Source organism: Hipposideros armiger, unplaced genomic scaffold, assembly GCF_001890085.2.
Source record: "Hipposideros armiger isolate ML-2016 unplaced genomic scaffold, ASM189008v1 scaffold_149, whole genome shotgun sequence".
NCBI classification, from domain to species: Eukaryota; Metazoa; Chordata; class Mammalia; order Chiroptera; family Hipposideridae; genus Hipposideros; species Hipposideros armiger.
This window is the reverse complement of record NW_017731499.1, coordinates 1916532-1924621: the sequence shown is the minus strand read 5'-3', so window position 1 is coordinate 1924621 and position 8090 is coordinate 1916532. Positions and strand designations below refer to the sequence as shown.

At 54.0% G+C, this 8090-nt stretch overlaps 1 protein-coding gene across 2 annotated transcripts in view; it reads left to right on the top strand.

Annotated features, from left to right (window-relative positions):
* Positions 1-8090, top strand: part of LITAF (lipopolysaccharide induced TNF factor) — a 132554-nt gene that overhangs the window by 72788 nt on the left and 51676 nt on the right. Inside the window, exon 1 of one of the 2 annotated variants that reach the window (XM_019650922.1) lies at positions 7262-7498. The exons of the other annotated variant lie outside the window; for it this stretch is intronic. The gene's annotated coding sequence lies outside the window, so the exon portion shown is untranslated. Of the gene's footprint in view, positions 1-7261; positions 7499-8090 lie in introns of those variants that run through there. 2 annotated transcript variants of the gene reach the window in all.

Sequence of the window (8090 nt, the reverse complement as noted above, 5' to 3'; positions counted from 1 at the left end):
CCGCCAGTCTGAGCCCTGCACGACCTGATCTCAGATGAACGAGAGGACACTGGAGCCTAAGGCCACCGAGGCTCCCAGGAGTCACAGTGTCACTGGCCCGGGAAACCACCTGATCTGACCGGAGTGGCCCAGTCGTCATAAATCATCAATTTGGGCCAAGGGAGCAGGCCTCGCACAAGATTCTCCAGTGTCGGGGCGTGGGCAGTGCTGTGAGAGCCTGAGGCTCCATCTCCCCCCAGGGACACGTGGCCCTGCTGGGTTCCCACATTCGGATGAACCTCTTGGCCAGGCCAGGGGGTGGTTTCAGAGCGCCCGGGGAGGACGGAGGGAGACCGCTGTGATGACATGTGAGCTGGGAGGCAGGGGAGTGCCCTCACACCTCCTGCCCTCCTACTGCACAGCAGCCACAGACTTGGGGGGATGTGCTCCCAATTGGTTGCTGATTTAATAGCTATTTCCAGGCAGTGGTGGGTAGTAAAGAGTTTTTATAGATATGTCCTCTGGGGGTAGGGTTGATAGATTCAGCAAATAAAAATAGAGAATGCCTAGTTAAATTTGAATAAACAAGAGATACTTTTTAGTGTAAGTATATCCCTTGCAGTATTTGGGACATACTTATGCTAAAAAAAAATTCATTGTTTCTCTGACATTCAAATTTAATGGGGTGTCCTCTATTTTTTTCTGGCAACTATATCTGTGTGGTAGGACAGCCCACAGATTTTGAGGCTCCTGTCTCCTTGAATTTCCCGTCTTCCTCCTCCCTCTTAGATTTAGTTATTCGTTGGGGGGGGGCGGATCTAAATATTTTAATCAATGTTGACATTTGGGATGAGGTCATGCTCTGTCCCCCACATACAAACTGGGCACTCATTCACGTCCCCCTGTCTCCACCCAGAGTGAGGCCCTGGCCACGTGAGCCAGCTGGTCTTCCTTCTGGTACATTACAGGCCACTTTGAGTGGCTATACAGGTTGTACATAGTGCAACTCCATAGTTGAGCATTGTTGTGCAGTGCACAACCTGCACAACCCTATACTGCAACCCTGTCCCCACATCTAGATTTTGACCACCAGGACTTTCCTTTCTCTCATTTAGTTCTCAAACTGGGCTTCCCGTAGACACTGTCCTGTATCTCCCAAGTCCCTGGATCCAAGGAAAACTCAAGCAATCCGGGAAGGCATCGCAGCAATGTTCAAAAAGAGTTGAGTGCCCAGGCTGTGCACAAAAGGGCTTTTGATGCTTGGGGCCGACCTGACATCTGCTGGAGGGGTATTCCTTTCCCGCTGCCCAGCGTGCAGGCTGGGGCGCAAGGAGCCAGATTAAAGATTTCCTGCCTGCCTGCCCGCTTGCCACATCCTTTCCCACTCCTCGCCCTGGTCAACCCTCCCCCCCACCACCCCATCTAGGCATAATTTTAGAAACTTAATAGATGCTGCGCTGCACATTCTTGGCCTGGAGCCTGTGGGGGCAGGTCCTAAGAGAACACAGGCATTGCTTTCTTAGGCCCTGTCGATAGAGAGCCTCTGTTTTCCCCGGGGACAGGTTTCTGAGGGGCCATTGTATGCGGACCAGTTCGTCGCACACTCACTTCTTTGTGGGGTCCCCCCACCACCCCATCCCACCCGGGCTGCATTATTTTGCAGGGTCAGTGCCAGCTTCTCTTTGCCTCTCTGAGGTCCCCAAAGCCACCAGGAGCAGTGCGGCTCATGGATTTGAGGGCCCCAGGTGGTGACAGCTGTGAAGACGCCTTTACAGATCACTGGGGTCCTTTGGTGTCTTAAACTCTAAATGATGGGCTGGGTGCCCTGGGCCTGGGGAAAGAAGGCCGGCAGGATTTTAGGATCTGGACCGAGGGTTTTGTTTCCTTCCCAAGCCAGGAAAGCCTGCACAGTCTTTCCAGATTTCAAGGAATTGCCCCATTCCAGGAACGGCATTCTTGAGGCTGCTGGAATCTGAGAGAGAAGTGGGTGGGAAGGAGACACATCCAGAGTCAGGTCCAGTGACTAACGTCCGGAGCCCTTGTATGGCAGGCTCTAGGCTGTGCGCCTCCTCTCATCTTCCCTTTAACCATAGCAGACGGGCAACCAGGGATGTACCCATTTACAGATAAGGAAACTGAGGCTCTGGGGAGGTGAGTGACATGGTCACACAGCCAGGCAGTGGCACAGCCAGCACTGAAGCCTGAATCCTCTACCTTCGGAGTACCCCCCACCCCCCGNACAGACAGAAACGAGCCTGTGAGTGATGGTGTGTTGTACTCTGAGAGATGACACAGGCGCCTCTTGAGAGACAGGGACGACTCCTGGTCCCCATGGCCACTCCCAGATGGGTCCCCGTACACAGCAGCGGGGCCGCGGGGAAGCGGAAGAGGGAGAGGAAGCACTGAGAAGGGGGTGAGGTTCCCCGCGTTGACTGGTGTCTGCATGCGTGCGTGGGGGTGTTTGTGAGCGTCACTGTGTACACGCCTGCATGCATGCGTCCGTGTGTAGGAGTGCCTCTGTGTGTGCGTGCATACGTGTATCCATGTGTCTGTGTGTTTGCATGTGAGTTTTATTTGGGGTTACTTGTGCCCTTCTACATGTGTCTCTGGGTTTAGGCAGCCTCGTGCGTACCTGTGTATTTATGCTGATAGTCATAGCAAACACACTGTCCTTCCTGCACCAGGCTTCCGACTGCCTGCGTGTAGTACCTCAGTTAACCCTCTTGACAACCCTTTGAAGTTGGGTACTATTATATTGTGATTTTCAGGTGAGGAAACTGAGGCACAGAGAGGTTGAGTGACCTGCCTGAGGTTGCAGGGTGGGACTGAATCCAGGCTGGCTTGCTGTCAGTCAGCCCTCCCAAAGGGGTCCTGGGTCGCCCATGTCCACGTGGGTGGGTGCCCCTCTGGAAAGGTCCAGCCGTGTTCCATCCTAGCGTGTTGCTCACGTGGGGGAAGGGGCGCTGTACACCTGTGCGTGTGGTCAGGCATTATGTGGGCGTGTCTGGTCCCTGTGTGCACGTGTGGGGGGCATACGCATATGTGTACACAGGTGTGATGGGGGGCAAAGGGCTTCCCTCATCAGACCCTGCAGTGGGGACTCCGGACGGACCCGGCCATCCAGGGAACGGCAGCCCCAGCACCTGCCTCTGGGCCCTTCCCTCATGCTCCCTCTGGGCCCCAGAGCTGGCCTTTGTTTCTTTTATTGGAGGCCAGAAGGGAGGAAGTGAGCACTGTGGCAATTCCGGTGGAATCCCAGGCATTCAGCCTTTCAGCGGCCAGGGAGGCACCTGGAAAACTCCGACCAGGCTGGGGTAGAGGGCACTGCGGGGTCTCATATGAGAGGCGGCTGGACTGCTCTGTCCTCAGGGGAAGCAGGGTGGGCGGCATTTACAAAACAGAAAAGCAGATCCTGGGTGGCCGCTCCCTTGGGCCTGGAGGCTGGCCGGCAGCCTGGTCTGGCTCTGCGGGGCCTCCTTCTGGCTGGACCTGGTCCAGGGGCCCCAGGTCAGAGGGTCAGAGGTGTGGGCGAGGCAGCAGGAAGTCCTGGGGACCAGGAGTCCGATGCATCTGTTTGCCCTGAGCTGAGACCTGTGGGAGCCGCGCAGCCTCCCCGAGCTGGTTCCTCTGTAAGCGGGTTTCCAGCAGAGAGTGAAGCCTGGTTGGCGGCCCCTTTGTCCCCGCTCATCTCCGTGCCGCCCCCATCTGCTCCTCTTCCTGCTCAAGCCACCTTCTCCCTCTTTCTCAGCCCCTGTGGAGGGGGGGCAGGCAATTGCTTAATCCCGCTCTCACACTGCCCTGTAGTAGGGTGAGAACAGTAACCCCCCGCCCCCCCCCCAAAAAAAAATGTGTCCACTTCCTGAACCCCGGTACCCGCGATCTTACTTGGAAACAGGGTCCCTGCAGAGGTCATCAAGTTAAGGATTTTGAGAGGAGACCCTCCTGGATTGAGGGCGGGCCCAAAACCTGGGGACTGGTGTCCTTAAAGAGAAATAGGGGAGATTCCAGACACAGATGCAGAGGGAGAGGCCGCGCGAAGACGGAGGCAGAGGTTACAATGATCCAGCCACAGGACAAGGAACTCTTAGAGCCACTGGAAGCTGGAAGAGGCAATAATTCACCCCTAAGGCCTCCAGAGGGAGCGTGGTCCTGCTGACACTTTGATTTCCGACTGCTGGCCTCCAGAACTGTGGGAGAGTACATTTTGTTGTTTTAAGCCGAGGGTTTTGGTAATTTGTTACAGCAGTCCTGGGACACCGACACGGCATCCACAGCCACCTCCCCCTGGGACTGGTTAGTTATTGTCTGTAGTTCTGGGTTCAGATCCCTAGCCCCCCACCTGCTCCGGGCGCGTGTCTTTAACCCTGGTGAGCCTCAGGTTCCACGAATGTAAAACAGGGACAATAATGTCACAGATACTGGGACAGTGCTTAGCGAGTGAGGCACAGGAGAGCAGCAATTATTGGCTTTGCTCCCTGTGGGGCAGCGCCTGTCCTCTGCGTGGTAAAGGCAAATGGTGAATTTTAATTTGATGGGGAAGGTGTACATTATAAAGTTATCTTGGATTGTTTGGCCGCCCCAAACTGTGGTCAAAATCAGTTAGAGGACAATGTCACTGGCTTAGCTTGTTGCTGGGTGCAATGTAAACAGATATAACTAGCATCTGATTAGTCACTGCAGAGGGGGGCTGCCTGCCCCATGCAACAGCTTTCATTCATTCTTGCCACACCTATTTCTTGAGCATCTAAGATAGACACCAGGTCCGTTAAGTCCCAGGGCTACCCTCAGGGGCGCTCAGTCTTGAAAGGGAGGCCAAGGAAGGGAAGTGGTGGCACTGGATGGGGAACTGAGAGGGGAAGGAGAAAGAGGGGGGGCTGGGGTCCAGGAAGGCTTCCCGGAGTCAGGGGAGCCTGAGGCCAGAGCAGACAGGTGGGCCTGGAGAAAGTAGGGGAAGGCATTCTTGGCCGAGAGAACAGCTTGTGCCAATGCCCAGGGGCAGGAGCATGTGGAACTATAGGGACTCACAGATATTTTGAGCAGCCAGGACACAGGAGGTGGGTCATGGTGAGCGATGCGGCCCAAGCGGTCTCCCCCAAGAGTGTGGCCTGTGAGGGGCTGAAACTTGTCCGCAGGGTCTAGGGGTCATTGGTGGGTTTGAAATATTTCTGGTTCAAGAGCAAGGCCAGACTTCNAGTTCTTAACCATCGCGCCACTCGGCCGGCCCTTGATTATTCTTTACCCTTATCCGTCCACCCAGCAAGCATTTATGGAGCACCTGCTGTTTGCCAAGAGAGCTGAGTTCCAGGTGCTGGAGACACGGTGAACAGGACCCTGTTTCAAACAAACCAGATTCTTTGTTAAATGTTTGTGAGATGATCCGGGAAATGCAAACCCGGATTAGATGACATTGGATGAAATTCAGAAATTGTTCATTTTTTTTCCAGCACGTCATAGTTTTGTGGTTATATTTGTAAAGAGTTCTCATCTTTTAGAGACTCAAACTGAGGTGTTTACAGGTGAAATGGTATGATGGCCTGGACTGGCTCCCACATAATGCAGTCCCCAAAAAACGTTCACTACAAAAAAACAAAACAAAACAAAAAAGCCACCCTTGGGGCGGCCGGTTAGCTCAGGTGGTTAGAGCGCAGGCTCATAACACCAAGGTTGCCGGTTCGAGCCCCACATGGGCCACTGAGATGCACCCTCCACAACTAGATTGAAACAACTACTTGACTTGGAGTTGATGGGTCCTGGAAAAGCACACTGTTCCCCAATAAAATTTAAAAAAAAACGAAAAGAAAAGAAAACCCCCCACAACATCTGTGAAGCATAATAAAGCGAAGTGCAATAAAATAAGTAAAAAAAAAACCAAAAAACCCAGTGGTGGAGTGCGGTGTGGGGCCATAGGTGACATCGGAGGGGCCCTACGTAGATGATGCTGAAGGTGTTTGTGGTAGACCATGACGAGTTTACCAAAAAGGTGATCCCCTAACTAAATGGATGTTTCCACTGCGTGATTGATGCCCTAAGGAGAAGATGGGGACCCGGAGGTGGAAGGGCGAGGCTTCCGTGGTCCGTGTCTTGATTCTAAGTGGCTGGCCGGTGATGGGGTTTCAGCCGGCATGGTGGAGTGGCTTCTGTTTCCGGTACAGGTGTGAGAATATGCAAGTAACTTGCGGGAAGCGCTCAGAGCCTGCAGGCGCACCCTTAGGGGACTTGGTTTCTTTTCCTCAATCCCTCCCTGCTGTCTCACTCATCTCCTTACAATTCTGTTTCTTTTCCTTTCTCCCTCCCTCCCTTCTTTCTTTGTCACCCTCACTCGCTCTCTCCCTCTGGCACTGTTCTTGCCCTGCTCTGGGCTGCAGAGACGAGGCTGGAGAGGGGACCGCATCCTGGGAGGTGGGGGGGCCCAGGGAGAGTGCTTGCCAACCCTCAAAGAGATGTGTGGGCATCTTTTCTAGAAGCAGGAAGCAGCAGCTTTTCAGCTGTGAGGACCCCCAGGCCTTGTGAGGGGGTCTGTGGGGTCCTGAAAACAGAGTTGACATTGAGCTGTGTCCCCACCCATCCATCTACCCCGTCTGGACAAATGATGGCCCTTGTCCACGCTGCTCAGCCGGTGCTATGGACTGAATGTTTGTGTCCCCCCAAAAAAATTCGTATGTTAAAACCTACCCCCCAATGTGATGGTATTAGGAGGTGGGGCCTTGGGAGATGATGAGGTCATGAAGGTGGAGCCTCACAAATGGATTGAGATCCCTTATAAGAGACCCCAGAGGGCTCCCTCACCCCTTCCACCACGTGAGGACACAGAGAAAACGGCCAGGCCGTCTACGAACGAGGAAGTGGGTCCTCGCCAGACACCAGGTCTGCCAGCGCCGTGGCCTGGAGGTCCCAGCCTCCAGAGCTGTGAGAAATGTTGGTTGTTCACAAGCCATCCAGTCTGTCCTATTCCATTAGAGCAGCCCAAACGGACCGAGACGCCCAGCATCATATGCTCTGGACCACAGTCTTCATGATCATAGCCAACTGCTGAAGCCTGTGGTGTACGGTTCAGAAAAAATGCCGTCGTCTCTGCCCAGGCTTTGGGATGCTGAGGGCCTGGGTTCCAGGTTTCCACGTGGAAGGAGAGGAAGACCTCTCACTGCGGGTCAGAGCCCGTCAGCGTAGGTCTGCTCCGCTGCCTCGGGCCCTGGCCGGTTCCTGGAACAGCAGAGGAAGGAAGTCTCTCTGTTTCCTGCATTGTTCCCGCTTCCTGACACGAGGCTTCTGGGTCACAGATGTTTTTCACGTCCCCGTGATGGAGGTGGTGGTGACTTCATCACCTTAGCCAGCAGCTTCTTAGAAAGGCTTGGGTCCCTGCCCTTTCCAGAAGCAGTTTTGGCCGAGCGTTTTAGGGACCAGGAGACGCTACACTTTTCCTTTCTGACAATCTCACTTCTGGGAATTTGCCTGAAGGGACTAATCCTAAAAGAAAAGGAAAGAAAGACAGCGTGCCCAGCGGAGATCGTCAGCTGGACAGGTATGTTGTAACTGCTCGGTGGTCTTAAGTGGGCTTTTTTTTATAAATCGTAGGAGTTACGGAATTCTTGATCAATATGGAAGACACAGCGCCCATATGCGGAGATGGCCTGGTGAGGCTGGGGAGGCCCAGCCATGCTCCTGATGGTCTGTGTTCCTCTAGGAGACAGGAAAGCCAGCCTGCGCATGGCGAGAGGGGTGCCGGCCCCGCTCCCCAGCTGGCAGCTACATCACCAGGGCTCTGCTCACCAAACCGACACTAAAAGCCAGGCATCTGTTCCATTTTCTCAAAAACGAAGACTGACATCATAAGGCATGTTTCCCTTTTGGATGATCCCGCGGCTTTCTGGAGGGGAAGGAAAGGACGTGTGGAAACAAACCAGGGAGGCTGGGTAAGCCCCCTGGGAGGCAGAGCCCCTGGGGCAAGGATTTGGTTTTTTTCACATCAAAAACTCGTTGACAGCTCAAGCAACACAGCCTCTCTCCTGGAGACAAGGCAGGGGTGTTTATTTTTTCTAAAAGGTTTAAAAAGGTCTTTATTTTATTGCAAGCGCAATACATACGTGTGTGTGTGTGTGTGTGTGTGTGTGTGT